The sequence below is a fragment of the Glandiceps talaboti genome, chromosome 16 (assembly GCF_964340395.1).
Source record: "Glandiceps talaboti chromosome 16, keGlaTala1.1, whole genome shotgun sequence".
Classification (NCBI taxonomy): Eukaryota; Metazoa; Hemichordata; class Enteropneusta; family Spengelidae; genus Glandiceps; species Glandiceps talaboti.
In genome coordinates, this window is record NC_135564.1 from 922,034 (window position 1) to 939,547 (window position 17,514).

General features: G+C 37.3%; 1 protein-coding gene across 1 annotated transcript in view; it reads left to right on the forward strand.

Moving 5' to 3' along the window:
- The first annotated feature begins 472 nt into the window (after positions 1–472).
- LOC144447553 (sclerostin domain-containing protein 1-like) overlaps positions 473–17,514 on the forward strand; it is a 39,676-nt gene continuing 22,634 nt past the window's right edge. The window contains exon 1 of the mRNA XM_078137606.1: positions 473–614. The gene's annotated coding sequence lies outside the window, so the exon portion shown is untranslated. The remainder of the gene's footprint in view (positions 615–17,514) is intronic.

Consider the following 17,514-nt stretch of genomic DNA (forward strand, 5'->3'; position numbering starts at 1 on the left):
CTAAATGACATGGGATGTATTTTGACAGGCGAAGGGACCATTATCTGCTCCGTTTTGTAACCACATCGGATGTACAACCAACACTAGCCGCAAGTATCCGATGTGTGGCTTCGCGACGCCTTACAATGTTCGTCGTAGATCGCTTTAATTTCATGCATTTGTAACTTTCCAACCTTGAAGAAAGCAGGTAAATAAAAACAGGGTTTAATTTTGTACCGCGTATGACGATTAGGCATAAAAGACGAATTGTGCAATTTGTCAACTCCAGTGCAAAGGAAAATTGGGCATTTGGCGACGCTTATTGGAACGCGGTGAGGCGAGCGTAAAGCTGTTGTCAATTGGCGACGTTCCCCTATTCACGTTGGAATGAACGCTATTCTTACAGTTTGACCAAGACATAATTGTATAGAGATTGAAAGCTGGTGAAGTAATTTCCGGCGAGAGTTCACCACACTTCTTCAGCAGTGTCGCTTTGTCACAATACGTTACATTGTAACAGCACGACTCGATCGAAGAAAGACTTGTTAAAGACACTCAGCGCTAATATACACCCGTATAATAGCCTGGACTGAAACGATTCACTCAGCTTGTATCTCCCAGCTTTCAAGAAGAAGGTAAGGCGATGTGCGACCAAATCGCACCAGATCATACAAAGAATGGTAGAATTGTTGTGATTGCGACTCAAGGTATGTTTGCATTTTTCAAGGCTAAACAACTCCACACCCGATTGCTGAACACCCTAATACTGTACAAGTTTGAATGGTTGCTTCCGCTTCTCTGTGTATGGACATAACTACAGGGAACAGTATTGCTGTGATAAACAAACCCGTGTACCTAGTAATTACTGTCCATGTGAAATTCTTTCTTTAACAATTCTCAATGTTTTACTAATTTCCAACCCTTTCTGAGCTGACAGTTAAGCAGTGTGTTAGCTCGGAACTGGTTCCTGCAACCTATTCCCGTGTGTCCCATGAGTGACCGGGCTACATTGTGTCGCGGTTTGTCGACCGGTGTCGCTGGTGAATTCTGTTTCGATATTGGGTAAAAACATCGCGACAGTGGCAAACAGGCTAAAAGTGTAAAAGGTTGCGTTAGAATTAGGAATGCATTTCAAATTGAATAGAGAGAAGGAAAATTAAGAGTTCATGCGTACAAACAGGATACAGGAGAGAAAAGAAGTGGTTACCCTGATTTGCATTAATGGTATATCATGAATACGTAATTAGTTTGTTATTTAACTCACTACCACCTCGAGGCCTGGACCTGAGGGTTGTCTTCCAACACACACCTGTTGCACTTGTCACTGCACGTACTTTTTTAGTGATGATGCGCGGGTGTCTACGTTTACGTTAATTGAATCCTTTTAACGTTTTTAAGACCACCGGGTCTCCGTCGATCTGTTTGCTTAGATTTACATATATTTGTATTTAGAGTTGATGTACATTGTCTTCAAGATAGCTCATGGTGTTGTGCTTATTTTTGGCACTTTGGTGATTATCTTATCTGACATTACGCTCCTTCATCATCTATTTTTACCTTCTATATTTGTTCTTCAATGTTTTGCTCTTTATACAACGCATAGGTACTCTCATGATGTCTCTCTATCTCAGTGTCATCATGTCACTCCTTATCTATGTCTTCTCGCACCCCCTCTTGCTAAGCGAGTCTCTCTCACTCTCACTCTCTATCACTTGTTTGCATGTATTGCGCTGCAAAACAGCTTAGGGCGCAGATTGCATTCGGGACCACACAGTCGTGAAATAGCCTATGATGTAACATACCACGACGGCCTTTTATGCTACCACTGTATCAGTCGCATTAAAAAATACAACATTTTGTGCTTTTATCATTTGTGAAAATCTCTATTGAACACCCCTTTTAAATTGTAACTATTTTAGATGTTTTTAGTTGCCTTGTATCCCGTCCATGGAACTCGTAGAAACAAATTCGGGCCTAATCTGTAATCATTGAAAACAAGTTTTGCAATTGTTTTTTTTTTGTAGAAAAAAAAGAATACAACGAAAGGTCTCGGGAAAACCCTGTTTCCATTTGTATTCCTTATTCAAAGGATTCCTTCTTCCTTTTTCACTTGCAATTAGATGTAGAGACCGGTCATTATATTAGAGCATGCTTTTCTAAGCCCAGTCAAGTCAACAGTTGGATAGACGCCTTTTGTGTATTCTGAACACAAGGTTTTTGTCCTTGCGAAAAGAAACTTTGTCAAAGTGTCACTTTTTGGAGTGTGTCTGTAAGCAATGTCAACATCAACACTGTCCACGTCTTATTTCCACAGTGGGAAATCTTTCAATGAAATCGCCTATGGTTATTGAGCGAGAACCAGTTCGTTGCCCGGTAATGTTTATCTGGGAGGAGGGATACGTCAGCCAATGATTGACGAGCTTTCAAGTTCGGGTGATTGACTGCGTTTAAATTATCCAATGATTGACAGGCTTTCAGCAGCCAGTAATGAACGTTCTTTAGTCTGCGAGCTGTCAATCTTCGTCAGTTGTCAGATACAGTATTTAAACGCTAACAGTCCTTCATATCTGAGTTTATCAGCAAACACTTTGGTAGCAATTAAAGAACAATTGAGATGATTAGCATTAATTAATTAATTAATTACTGGCCGTTTAAACAGTAGCAAGTTAATTAACGGTGAACAGTCATCGAAGAGGTGGTCCTTTTCGAGAGAAAAAATCTCGTCTCCAGACACAGTGTAGTGTTCATGATTTTCGGAGTAAGAACGATTAGTCAATATTGTATAGGGTTGCTTGTGGTGGGGGCATTGCGGGGCCTTGGGGCAGACTAGTATAGAAATCAAACCCCGTACTCTCTTGCAAGATTAGCCAATCACAATGGCAAACTGTACCATATATGTCACATCGTCTTGTAACAAGTTAGACCGGGCCCACGACTATGTCCATCAAAATGCTCTCAAATACCGCGTTGACTATAACCTGCCTCGAGTCACGAATTTTTGGGTTAATTACCGTAATAGGTCCAACCGGAGGACAGATGTTACTTTTGTATGCGACCTGCCAATCATTGCGTCGGTTACAGTATCAATGTAGCAATGTTTAAAACAATACCCATCATGCATCATAGAAGGCGGACTGGTATGCCGCTGGATGGTTGAGTGATCATGTACTCGTCAGTTATTTGGACTTTGTTAGCAAACATCGCAATAATTAGTGTCTTTATAAACCCCGGCTTAGCATTCTGACATCTGACTGCTCATGTCATGGTGAGATAAAACACATGTCTTGATATTTCAGTCAATAACGTGTACACATCACATCTAGTAGTGCATGAATGACTCCTTTATAGATCCTACGAGGTCTCAGACAGCGTCTTTAACTCGTAGACGATGAAGTGGCACATGCTCTAACCTCAAGTCTTGATCAGTTATTGCTCTGATTTTCAATTTAATGGCGATAATCAAGTTTTACAAACAAACATGAAAGGATTGAAAGACAATTTTCTAGTGAATATTTCGTGTGTTGACATTCATTTATGTCTGGTGTTTCGGGTTGATCAGTACCAATACCCTGTGATACCAGATATAAAGCGCTTGTTGCTATGGGGACATAGCCGTAGAGAAAATGCCCCCCCCCCCTTCCACAACAATTTCGTTATATCAATACCTTGATGTGCTTTTGTTGATTGATAAAAGTCAAATCAGAGACGACCGTTCGGAAAAGTGTTCTTTTCAGGTAAAATGTTGTATTAGCTCGTCCAAGGCCAGAGATGACTACTTAGCCTAGCCAATTGATATCATATCCCGAACACTATGTATGTATGTATGTATGTATGTATGTATGTATGTATGTATGTATGTATGTGTGTCTGTCTGTCTGTCTGTCTGTCTGTCTGTCTGTCTGTCTGTCTGTCTGTCTGTCTGTATGTCTGTATGTATGTATGTATGTATGCAAGGCTGATGTTCGATGTTGATGAAGTCTATTTGACTGAGTTCTCTAGAAGAAAAAAACATGCATGTAAGCCATAAATTTGTATATCAAGCCATAAATTTGTATATCAAGCCATAACTTTAGATATCAAGCCATAAATTTGTATATCAAGCCATAAATGTGTATATCAAGCCATAAATTTGTATATCAAGCCATAAATTTGTATATCAAGCCATAAATTTGTATATCAAGCCATAAATGTGTATATCAAGCCATAACTTTGTATATCAAGCCATAACTTTGTATATCAAGCCATAAATTTGTATATCAAGCCACAAATGTGTATATCAAGCCATAAATTTGTATATCAAGCCATAAATGTGTAGATCAAGCCATAAATTTGTATATCAAGCTACAAATGTGTATATCAAGCCATAAATTTGTATATCAAGCCATAAATGTGTAGATCAAGCCATAAATTTGTATATCAACCCACAAATGTGTATATCAAGCCATAAATTTGTATATCAAGCCATAAATGTGTATATCAAGCCATAAATTTGTATATCAAGCCATAACTTTGTATATCAAGCCATAAATTTGTATATCAAGCCATAAATTTGTATATCAAGCCATAAATTTGTATATCAAGCCATAAATGTGTAGATCAAGCCATAAATTTGTATATCAAGCCATAAATTTGTATATCAAGCCATAAATTTGTATATCAAGCCATAAATGTGTAGATCAAGCCATAAATTTGTATATCAAGCCATAAATTTGTATATCAAGCCATAAATGTGTAGATCAAGCCATAAATTTGTATATCAACCCACAAATGTGTATATCAAGCCATAAATTTGTATATCAAGCCATAAATGTGTATATCAAGCCATAAATTTGTATATCAAGCTACAAATGTGTATATCAAGCCATAAATTTGTATATCAAGCCATAAATGTGTAGATCAAGCCATAAATTTGTATATCATGCCATAAATTTGTATATCAAGCCATAAATTTGTATATCAAGCCATAAATGTGTATATCAAGCCATAAATGTGTATATCAAGCCATAAATTTGTATATCAAGCCATAAATTTGTATATCAAGCCATAAATTTGTATATCAACCCACAAATGTGTATATCAAGCCATAAATTTGTATATCAAGCCATAAATGTGTATATCAAGCCATAAATTTGTATATCAAGCCATAACTTTGTATATCAAGCCATAAATTTGTATATCAAGCCATAAATGTGTATATCAAGCCATAAATTTGTATATCAAGCCATAAATGTGTAGATCAAGCCATAAATTTGTATATCAAGCTACAAATGTGTATATCAAGCCATAAATTTGTATATCAAGCCATAAATGTGTAGATCAAGCCATAAATTTGTATATCAACCCACAAATGTGTATATCAAGCCATAAATTTGTATATCAAGCCATAAATGTGTATATCAAGCCATAAATTTGTATATCAAGCTACAAATGTGTATATCAAGCCATAAATTTGTATATCAAGCCATAAATGTGTAGATCAAGCCATAAATGTGTATATCATGCCATAAATTTGTATATCAAGCCATAAATTTGTATATCAAGCCATAAATGTGTATATCAAGCCATAAATGTGTATATCAAGCCATAAATTTGTATATCAAGCCATAAATGTGTATATCAAGCCATAAATGTGTATATCAAGCCATAAATTTGTATATCAAGCCATAAATTTGTATATCAAGCCATAAATGTGTATATCAAGCCATAAATTTGTATATCAAGCCATAAATTTGTATATCAACCCATGAATTTGTATATCAAGCCATAACTTTGTATATCAAGCCATAACTTTGTATATCAAGCCATAAATGTGTATATCAAGCCATAAATTTGTCGATTTGCATATTGTGACACTCATTTACATCAAGTTTTGTACATCAAAACATTAATTCTTCGAATTTGCCTATCGAGACATTCCTTCATTAAATTTGCATATTTGTGTGATTCATTCATTCATTTATAACAGTTTGTCACATCAAAGCATTCAGTTATGTCATGTACATAAATCAGTTCGATAAATTTGGGTAAAGGCTTTGAAGGCTATAGAGAATCTCATGTCTAAACACGCAACTTATATTGACTGACAATCTTCATGTAAACTTCAAACCATATCAGTCCCAGAGACATTTTGTCCGTTCACAAAGGGTTTGTAATATTTCTTTCTAACTGTAATTAAAAGTGAACATAATGTCGTCACCTGGTTTGGTTATCATTATTGTAATATTTCATTGATCAGTTGGTAGAGTTGAACTGCTAACGTTTTGGTTGGCTGTGAAGTTGAGACAAACACAAGTTCAGAGTAATCCATACATAATCCCGTGTATCCATATTTCCTTAACCGTGTGTACGTGCAATTACCCCCCCCCCACCACCATACACACACACACACGCGCGCGCATGCATGCACACGCATACACACACACACACACACACACACACACACACACACACACACACACACACTCACTCGCATCGCCCTACCTTCGTGGCAATATGATCAAATTTTCCCCAATGGGACTTCTATACAACCACCCACTTAGCTCAAACCAAGACAATATGTTTATTCTGAACTATTTTATATCAATGCTCTTTTGTAAAAAATGTGTCAAAAACTTTGCTGTGCGAAAATTTACATAAAGCTTGGCACTGCGTATTATCTAGGTAGTAGAATATTTGACAAAATAGCACAGGTGTGCGGGTAATTTTTTGTTGTTTAGGTTAGTGATGGTTTGTTTACTTGTTTACCTGTGATATTTTTTGCGGTATAAAGTTGCTTGGCTTTGACGGTGTTAATTGTTGCTTGGTTGGTTGGCTATGTCGTTGCTTGGTTAAATATAGACTTGTCGTGACTATACACTTCACAAGGTCATCCTGCTGTCACATATGAAGTTCAACTACTAAGTACAAATTGAAGCCAGCTAACCTGAAACACTATGTCGTCCTTCCAGTCTTACAAATATTGTACCGTTTTATCGTCTGCGCAGACAAAAATGTAAAAATAGTAACTGTTGTTACATTTTGATATTTGAATATGTGATCACCCAAAGGTAACTGACGCAAAGAAAATGTAACAATTTTATGAATATTTTTGTCACGTCAGGCATTGAAACGTTGCAGTAGTTGTAAGATTGCTGTTGAACCAGACGATAAAATGTAGCAATGTTAGTAAGATGTTTTATAAACTTAGACGCCGTTCTCTTTCTGATTAACTGGATTTTATTGTATTTGTAAAGATATTTCGTAAATTTACATTTTAATTTGTGCAATGTACCAATATCATGAAATCGACTCCACCTGAACACATAATGTGCAAGGGTATTTGTTCAGACATTCTCAGATTTTTATTACACGTTTAATTAGTATATGTCCAATTTCTTGTAATTTGAAGAGTTGGATATAAACTAACTTGACATTTACAGAGGTAACTCCTAATGTTACATGTATTCCTAATAGGACGATAAGGTTAAAGATCATGGATTTATAGTAAATGGTGGCACACGCTAAGTGTATGATCCCTCTACTTGTGTGGAAACACTTTAATCTATAAAACTTTAATTAAACTGAGTTTGATCAATAATGTTAATGTCTATGGATGTCTTCGATGACATTACAGTCGTCTGCTGGCGATGTTGGTAAAGTGTAGCACGTCATAGTGCTTTCCTTGACATTTTAGTATACGTATTATAAATTACGTCATCAAATCATTTGTGTATTATACCATGCACAAGTCAGATTCAACAAAAAATATGGAATATATACTCTGGTCGTTCTACGTCACGACAACGCGTGTCTACGTCACTGGTTCTGCTGTGTTTGAAATATGAGTTACAACGTTCAAAATTGCCATTACTTTCCCCGATTTTCTTTGATATTACTGGCACTGATATATTTATGTTATTCTCCAATACTTTTCTTCATTCAGCTGGCAAATACTCATGACCTAAAGGTTGTCACTACGAGTCGGTAGACGAGTAGTGACAAAGGCCCCCTAGGTGACTCATATTTTACTTGACTGAACGAAGAAAAATATTGGGGAATAACATCTAATTATGGCTGCCTAAACAAAGGTGCTTTTTACCATGCAACAAAAATTAACAAGTATACACTATGCTTATTCCATTTTAAAGCAAAAGGCTATACTCTGAAAATTATAAGGAAAACTAGAATATGCCGTACATACATAAAAACTGACGAGACGTTAGAGTTCTCATACTTGGTTTGACCTTCCCAAGGGTCAAAGTTGATTGATTCCAATTCTTACCCTCTAATACGTTTTCATCCTTACCATTCTTCCGCCCTCTTTGTCTCACATACTTAGTGGTAGATATTTACAAGCCGGTTTGTAACTATGGTGATGTACGGTATCTAGTATTATCCTAAAACTGGACAGCGATAGAAAATTTACAAATTTTACGTTTAAACTATGTATTTAGCGTTTACGAATTGTTGCACTGTGCTTCTCTGCCAAATAAGCCGTATGCCTGTGGGCAATCTGATTGTAAACCTTTCCAAAGACAGTACGTTTTTATTTAGTGTAGAATTCGTACTCGGTGAAAACGTGTTCATTCAAGGTCCAGCAGATAGCCAGGTTGGCATAGAAATGACAGATATGTTGATTCAGTGTTATCATGGATTACGCATACAACTTTCACCACTTTTCATTCCTAGCATTATTTCCATGCTCAGCAAATTCCTCGTTTTCGTCTGCATGCGGTTATCAGATTGCTTTGAAGCCCGACGACCCCCACATGTGTATTCCCACTCTTCACAGAGAGGAATCATTGGACCCAAGGATTTTCAATTATCATCATGTCACTCACTGTCTTACTTCACAGTTTTATCAACTTCGTATTTGAAGCATCCGATGCTACTAAAGTACCTACGCTTTGCGCCCCTTGAAAATTACAAGAGACACCAATACGGTTCTCACCTGTCAATCATCGTCAAACCGGTGTCAAATGCACGGCGAACTCTGTGGTACTTGAAATTCTCCACTACGAATATTTCACACGTCTGACCATCCACTCTTAGAAAAAGTATACATGATCACGGCGTAGTAATAGCTAGCGCTTCACAGCCGAGAGTCTATTGCACTCATCGACAACGAACATGACATGCAATGAAAAAGAGAAAGAAACTCTATCCACAGAACCTTATAAAATCGGAGACCGTATCCTAGCATAGTTCCGTGGACCTCTAAATGTCACAAGTTGGCATCTGACACGCTTGCATACCGTTCAGAGTTCGTTCCCCTTCCCTGTTAGATTAATCCTACCAGTTATTTTGAAAATACCAACACTTTATTTCATTTCGTATATATCATCTCAGATATTGGTGAATATATTTATTTAAAAAGTAATATTTCCTATCAACCTAGAGATATTTGAACGGTGTAAGTGCAAGCTTTAACTGCAGCAAAGGGTAACCGAAAAGATTTGGCGCGAAATGGAGATTTTGACAGACATATTCTCCCGCTCAAAACTTTTGAAACCTCGTTTTACAAATGTGCTTACTCAATATTTTCGAATCTATTCGTTGAAAATGACAAGCTAACGTCAACAAAGCAAGGTTTCATATGTAGCGTGGTCCCTTAATGAGAGTTTTTACTTCATTAAAGGGATGTAGACTGTAATTTGATAAATTTCAGGTGACATTTTTTATTTGACATTGAACATTACCTTTTGTCCATCATGTTATTACAAGGTGAATTAATTGTGTTGGCCAATATTTTATATGTCTTACCTGAATGCAACGTCAGTACTTTCTCAATAACTCCATATGATTAATTATGTTGCTATGAGTGCGTTAACAATTGGCTTTTCAATAAACGAGCTTAAATATCGACAAAAAATTCATCAGGTTTCGGAGTAAATGTCTCTTTAATCAAAACGTTAGACAGTAATTCATGTCTGGTCTTTGTCACACAATGTCCAAACTTGTAAGATAAAACTTGAAGCAATACGATACTGGCAATATATTAAGTCGATCGGCTAAGTTACCGGTGCACTGTCCTTCTTTCAAGTTGTAAATACCAACGATAAGATTTTCGATGTATTTACTCTCGCGAAACGTGCGGCACCGATTTTATCAGTAAAAATTAATCTACCATGGAAAAACCCAATTCCTTATACTTCGAGGGGGGATACGTCGACGGGGGGGGGGGGGGGTATACTTACAATAGTATAACAACTATTCCATACAATATCTGCAGATAAAAGGAATGGGGCATACATGTATTAGTTTTTATCCATAGCTACGTGTGTACATAGGTGTGGCCACTTAATTGTCCCCACAGCTGCAGGTGTGCACGATAGATCAACTTGAACTTTGTTAGGTTTTTCATTTAATTGAAATAAACACCTGCGAAGGAATTTTACGACTACAAGAATGCATTAATATGCAATGTAGCGATTGTTTAAATTGTCTTCGCTGTTGGCATTTCGGTTAGAAATGCCGTTGCGATATGTGAACTCTATCGCGAGATTCCTCGAGACCTTAGACGAAAGGTCGTTGTTCGAGAGGTTAGTTTACGTCGAGTTGACACATCTGTTTTCTATTTACCTGCCCAGAATTAAATACTGATGAAAAGAGAAAAGGTCATAAATATTTGGAAATAAAGGTATTTCAAATCGTAAATTAGTAGTTTTTGAAACATGTTCTCCATGTCTGAATGAATTCTCTGTAATCACGTTTATCAGGCGAAGCGGTGTTGGCCAAGGCCCAACGATCTTGACACGTGTTCGATGAGAGCAACACAGGTGCGTCGAAATGACAAGCATCAACTTAACAAGACCGTAAAACCTGTCAGTTACTTGAAACATTAGCGTAAAACAAACAATTTAGACCGAAGCTGGTCGTTGTCCCTCTCTATGCTTTTATTCAACTAGCTATATTAAAAGTGTGATAAGCGATGCATTCGAAAATACCATAACAAAAAAACTTGCTAAGATGAAACGTAATATCCCGTCGCTACCTGTGTTAAACAATACATTTTTTAATGTTATCGCTTGTGGTATCCGTGGGGGTCTTAGCATGCATGGCTACCAACTAGCACACCTGTGTGATACGAATACATTCCTTCTATAAATAAAAAACATAACGAATACCACCCCGAGGATTTAAAATTAGCTAAAGTTATGTCCGAACCTTTGGAGAATTCCCCAACGCGCATTTCTTTGTGATGTACTTAAACTTTTCCGCTATCGGGAAACGAGTCTTTTGTGTGACTTTAAAGTTGTAACGCATTGCCTACAGAGTTAGTTATTCGATTTCAATCGAACGATCTGAGGGATGCAGACGTGTGATGTATAGAATCCGACACGGTGCTGCTTTGGTCAATGACGTGGTTATAAAAACTAACTTTGGGCGAGGCACAAAGGGAACAAAACGTCTAGTCCAACAAGTATAAGAATCCACTTGAAAATTACACCCAAAATATCCTCAAGAGAGCTATCGAGTGATGGTAAGGCAAGGCAAGGAATCAGAAAATGAAACACCTTTTTACGAATTAAATTAAGGGTCTTGGGCTTTCTCAGGGGCTTATCTTATTGAGGAGACGTGGAAAATACACGAATCACCAGTCGATCAAATTCTTTTACGATTCTGTGTGATTAAACTGGACAGCATATTGAATCGGTGAAAGTAAGCGTGCTAGAATTACCCCACCCCACGTTTGACCTTTGAACTTCGTCAAAGTTACCGTAAAATTGTCTTCCAAGCACTACTTCAATTTCAATATAGAGTGTTCGGGGATTTTAAACCATGACCAGGGTCCCTGGATAAATCTATTCAAACCTTTCATCTGTATTCCGCTGATTGGTATTGTTTAGAGTTGTGTATGATTTGTTCTAACTCGAACCGTGAACGAAGTAAGTAATAATAAGTGAGCACTGGTTTTAAACTTTCAAACCAAGACTAAGAAAATACTATACAGTGTAGGCTTTTAGAAAATGAGGACCATTTATAGAGTTTTTGAAAACACTACTTTACATACGACCTTAGAGAGAATTGCCAATCTGTCCGATAATACCCAGAAAAATTTGCCGCGAGGGGTGTTGAACGGGCAGTGAATACGAGCTTATAGGGTATAGTTGGGGCGTTCTGTAGGAGCTACCCCCGGGGTTGGATTAGAAGGTACCCAATGCCCGTCATCCTATGTCTTACAATCTGATTAGTGATAGCTATAGAATGCTTGCCAGCATACACGTGTACACAGACCAACGTTGCGACTTAATGATGGATACACAGGTGTCCTCTATTGTTTCGTAATTAAAATATCTCTGAATGATTTAATTAGTGGGTTTCCACCTTAGCCTAAACCGGCGGACGTATGCAAATATAGCTTATTTATATGCAAATACAGACACAAGCATGACGAGCAGTAACATAGAATTCGAAATCGACGGAAACCAATCTATAGGCAATATGTAAAATCTTCAATAATATGCAAATTTTCGCTTCATGTAATGGGCATCATGGGTTAACACTGATATCAACTCTACTTTTTTTACACCGTATGTTTGTATTGCATGCCATGTGTTCTGAGAACGACAAGTACTATGTAATTGCATTAGAAATATTGAATTGAAATGTGTCATTTATTGGCTGAAAAAATGGTTTATTTTTCTTTCTACTTTCACCAACAATCAAGGAGGACGTGTGGTTCTCAACATCGATCAGAATTATTAAAGGAATTTAAAGCTAGTGACCCCATGTTGTTATCTAACTAGGTTGACGTGGTCTGTGACGGGGAGGGAGGGGGAGTATATCGCCTGCACAGAATAATGGAGTACTTTGTGGCTAAAACACTTTTTGAGTGATGAGTCAATGATTATCTACTAACTTTGACTACAGGGGACCCAGGTTTAGTTGGCGTTGTTTACCAGAAAAAAAGAAAAGAATCGACAACAAATATATACCAACACCCCACACACACACACACACACACACACACACACACACACACACACACACACACACACACACACATACATACACGCACGCACGCACATACAGACAGACAGACAGACAGACAGACAGACAGACAGACAGACAGACAGACAGACAGACAGACAGACAGACAATCACATGCATGCATGCATGCATGCATGCACGAACACGCACCTATCCACCCATCCTTGTAACGAATGGACTATTAGTACATTAGGGGATTTATGTGTTGAAATTTAGTTTAAAAACATTTACTGTGTATGATTTTTTTATTGTCAATAGTCCGTTTTTGATGTCGTTTTGGTCGTGGTTCATCATCACTTATATCTGAATTTGCATATTAATGTCTCATTAGTGGGGAAAGGGGGGAATGATCATCACTCTAAGTCCTTATTAACTTATGATGAAAATCAATTGTTAAATAGAAAGATGACAAACGACGAATACAATAAAAATGTAATGTGATGTAATGTAATGTAATGTAATGTAATGTAATGTTATATAATGAGTTACTATGTGATGCAATATTGAAAGAGCTCGTTAACATTTTTAGTTTTGCCAATAAACCTTCCATTTATCATTTCTCAGGCAGGAAATGATCGTGTACTATTTACTACAAATGTTGAAATGCCTATCCAATACTATACATTGTATAGGCGTATTCCCCCCGTACTGTAGCCTATCCAATACTATACATTGTATAGGCGTATTCCCCCCGTACTGTAATTAAACTTGAAAGAACCTCGTTTTCGTCTATAAGTTTCTGTTTCATTTCAAGTACTGTGAGTTTACATGTTGTCCGAGTTTGGTTTGAAGAAAGTATAAATCTTTAGTATTTATGTGCATGTATAACATGAATTGTGTAGTTTACGTAAATGTTAAAGTAATTCAAAAAGTCACCACGTATAATTCGACAGCTCTGTCATTCAAGATAACTCTCACCTGTGTCAATGGGATAGTTCTAGTCAATGTCTGTCTGTCTGTCTGTCTGTCTGTCTGTCTGTATGTATGTATGTATGTATGTATGTATGTATGTATGTATGTATGTAAGTATGTATGTATGTATGTATGTATGTATGTATGTATGTATGTGTGTGTATGTATGTATGTATGTATGTATGTATGTATGTATGTATGTATGTGTGTGTGTATGTATGTATGTATGTATGTATGTATGTATGTATGTATGTATGTGTGTGTGTGTATGTGTGTGTGTGTGTGTATGTATGTATGTATGTATGTATGTATGTATGTATGTATGTATGTATGTATGTATGTATGTATGTATGTATGTATGTATGTATGTGTGTATGTGTGTGTGTATGTATGTATGTATGTATGTATGTATGTATGTATGTGTGTGTATGTGTGTATGTATGTATGTATGTATGTATGTATGTATGTATGTATGTATGTGTGTGTGTGTGTGTGTATGTATGTGTGTGTGTGTGTATGTATGTATGTATGTATGTATGTATGTATGTATGTATGTATGTATGTGTGTGTGTATGTATGTGTGTGTGTGTATGTATGTATGTATGTATGTATGTATGTATGTATGTATGTATGTATGTGTGTATGTATGTATGTATGTATGTATGTATGTATGTATGTATGTATGTATGTATGTATGTATGTATGTATGTATGTATGTATGTATGTATGTATGTAAATATGGATCTATATGTATTCCATATCAACGAATTTTTTTACTGAAGTATTACTGTCAGATCGTCATAGCTAACAATGTCAGACATATCCTGGCGTGAATAACTTTCTATCATATATTCTGTATATAGAAGTGATGTCTGTTGTAGCTACATCAAAATAGATTACTGTCAATACTTGATATGTGTATACTTTTCGCTGCATTTACCGTCATATTGTATATGCACCAGGCCTCTTTGTTGTAAAGCTGGTATCATGTTCATTTCTTTGTTGTGGTGGGCGGAGTTGTTCTATTTTTGTTGTTTTTGTTTTCTAAGAGCTAATGAGAAAAATAATGAGAAAAATAGGATCGATATCATTTGGTCACTAAACATTGTAACCATGGTTAATGCAGTAATAGTACTTGTAGAGTTGTAGGAAATGTTCACAACTATAGAGCAATAAGTATTCAGCTGTGTTAGCTAACAAGGAAAAAGATAAATAATTCCAGATAACTTTTATCACTACCGTGGAGTTGTGAAGTAGAGTATTGATGGTCGAATAGTTAGAGTGGTCGACTTGGAACCTATACAAGTCGCCGCTAGCCGTTTTGTTTCGGAATGGCTAAAGTTGGGCAAGATTTGAACCACTGTTGTACCCCAGTCAATCCAGCTGTATGACTGGGGACCTGATAGGATAGAGGTTGCAATGTGAATGCTTTAATCATATATGCTGCAATGGCTTTTCTTCTCCCAAGGGAGTTGAGGAAGCTGTATAGCTTTGTGTCGATATAGGTGTGTGCCATGGGTAGTAAGTGTACCCTGCTTTGGTCATGACATCCATTGTGGAATTGTGTGCTATTATTTATTAATTGTTTGAAGTAAGGTTTGTATCAGGTCATATGAGTGGTGTAACCGTACCGTACCATACACTATATGTATCGTTTGTCGGTACACCATATACATATACATTACAATTTTAGCACAGAGAGGTTACTCGGTTCTATTTCCGGTTGTTTCCTAAGGTGATGATCTGATACCATGACAACGTGATTCATGTGACTGTTTTATATCATCATATGTCAGTTTGCACAAATCGTTACGTACTTACCCCAAGATCGGTGTCCATGACAACCAACAACGTCAAAACGTAAACATAGCAACCATTCTACTACATGTATAGTATATTTCGAACTAAAAGATAACAAAAGGATTCTACAACAAAGCCCTTGGTTCTTTTAATTGATTTAAATGAAAACTTGTGGATAAAGGAGTTTGGAAGAGGGCATTGCACTCTAAAGCGATTTTAAACAACAGAGGGATTAGGGATACCGTCCACACACCGTTCACATGGGCAAAGAAAGACTCCTAGCTCTAACCTCAGGTAGAACCCAAAACTGGGCTCTGTCCGCACGCATAGCATGTCTAACACCCGTAATGAAATCGTCCAGACTTCGTACAACTAGAGTTCCTGAATCTTTTCATTGCGTATGTGAGTCTCGAGTTTTTACCGTCCGCGGTGTAGTTGCGAAATGATCAACTCATAAGTTACTACCTGAGGATAGATAAATGATTTTTTTCGTGTAAACGAGGGTAAATACATATACTGCAGGGGTGAGAACTGAACGTAGTTATGCGAGAAAGCACCAACATGGGATAGCCAAGCACCAACATGGAATAGCACTAACATGGGATAGCACCAACATGGGATAGCCAAGCACCAACATGGGATAGCACAGCACCAACATGGGATAGCACCAACATGGGATAGCACTAACATGGGATAGCACCAACATGGGATAACACTAACATGGGATAGCACAGCACCAACATGGGATAGCAGTAACGTGGGATAGCACCAACATGGGATAGCACCAGCATGGGATAGCAGTAACATGGGATAGCACCAACATGGGATAACACTAACATGGGATAGCACCAGCATGGGATAGCACCAACATGGGATAACACTAACATGGGATAGCACAGCACCAACATGGGATAGCAGTAACGTGGGATAGCACCAACATGGGATAGCACCAGCATGGGATAGCACCAACATGGGATAACACTAACATGGGATAGCACCAGCATGGGATAGCACCAACATGGGATAGCACCAACATGGGATAACACTAACATGGGATAGCACCAGCATGGGATAGCAGTAACATGGGATAGCACCAACATGGGATAACACTAACATGGGATAGCACCAGCATGGGATAGCACCAACATGGGATAACACTAACATGGGATAGCACAGCACCAACATGGGATAACACCAACATGGGATAGCAGTAACGTGGGATAGCACCAACATGGGATAGCACCAACATGGGATAACACTAACATGGGATAGCACAGCACCAACATGGGATAGCAGTAACATGGGATAGCACTAACATTAGGGATAGCAGTAACATATAGAATCAAGAGAACTAAATTCTATGCAGGATGAATTGTTTACATAACATCTGACAAAACTTAAGGAATGGGTTTTCTTATAATGAAAAGGAATTTAAGACCTTGGACCCACGCGTACAGTATTCGTATTTTATACTTATAATTTCAACTTGAATTAAATGAAGAGACTGGCTGTGGTATTCATATTATACTTTCCTCATACTCGCTGTGAGTGTTATCCCTTCCCCTTCCTCCTCAACCTTCTCCTCTGCATCATCATCCCATCTTCATGTCTATTGTTACTGCAATTATTGTCTTATACTATTGTGCAAGCGTCTCCATCACTACTATACTGTACATTATCTTTAAGTACCATATACTGACTAAATTACCCTGATTACAAAGCTTGGTTGTCTCTTTGTAATCAAGTAACTTTGACAGTAAGTCGTTGTCAAAAATACAATTTCGCGTTTGCTGAAAAGGTAAAGTTCCTCATGACAGAGCCTTTTACAATTGATTTTATTCCGTTAAGTGA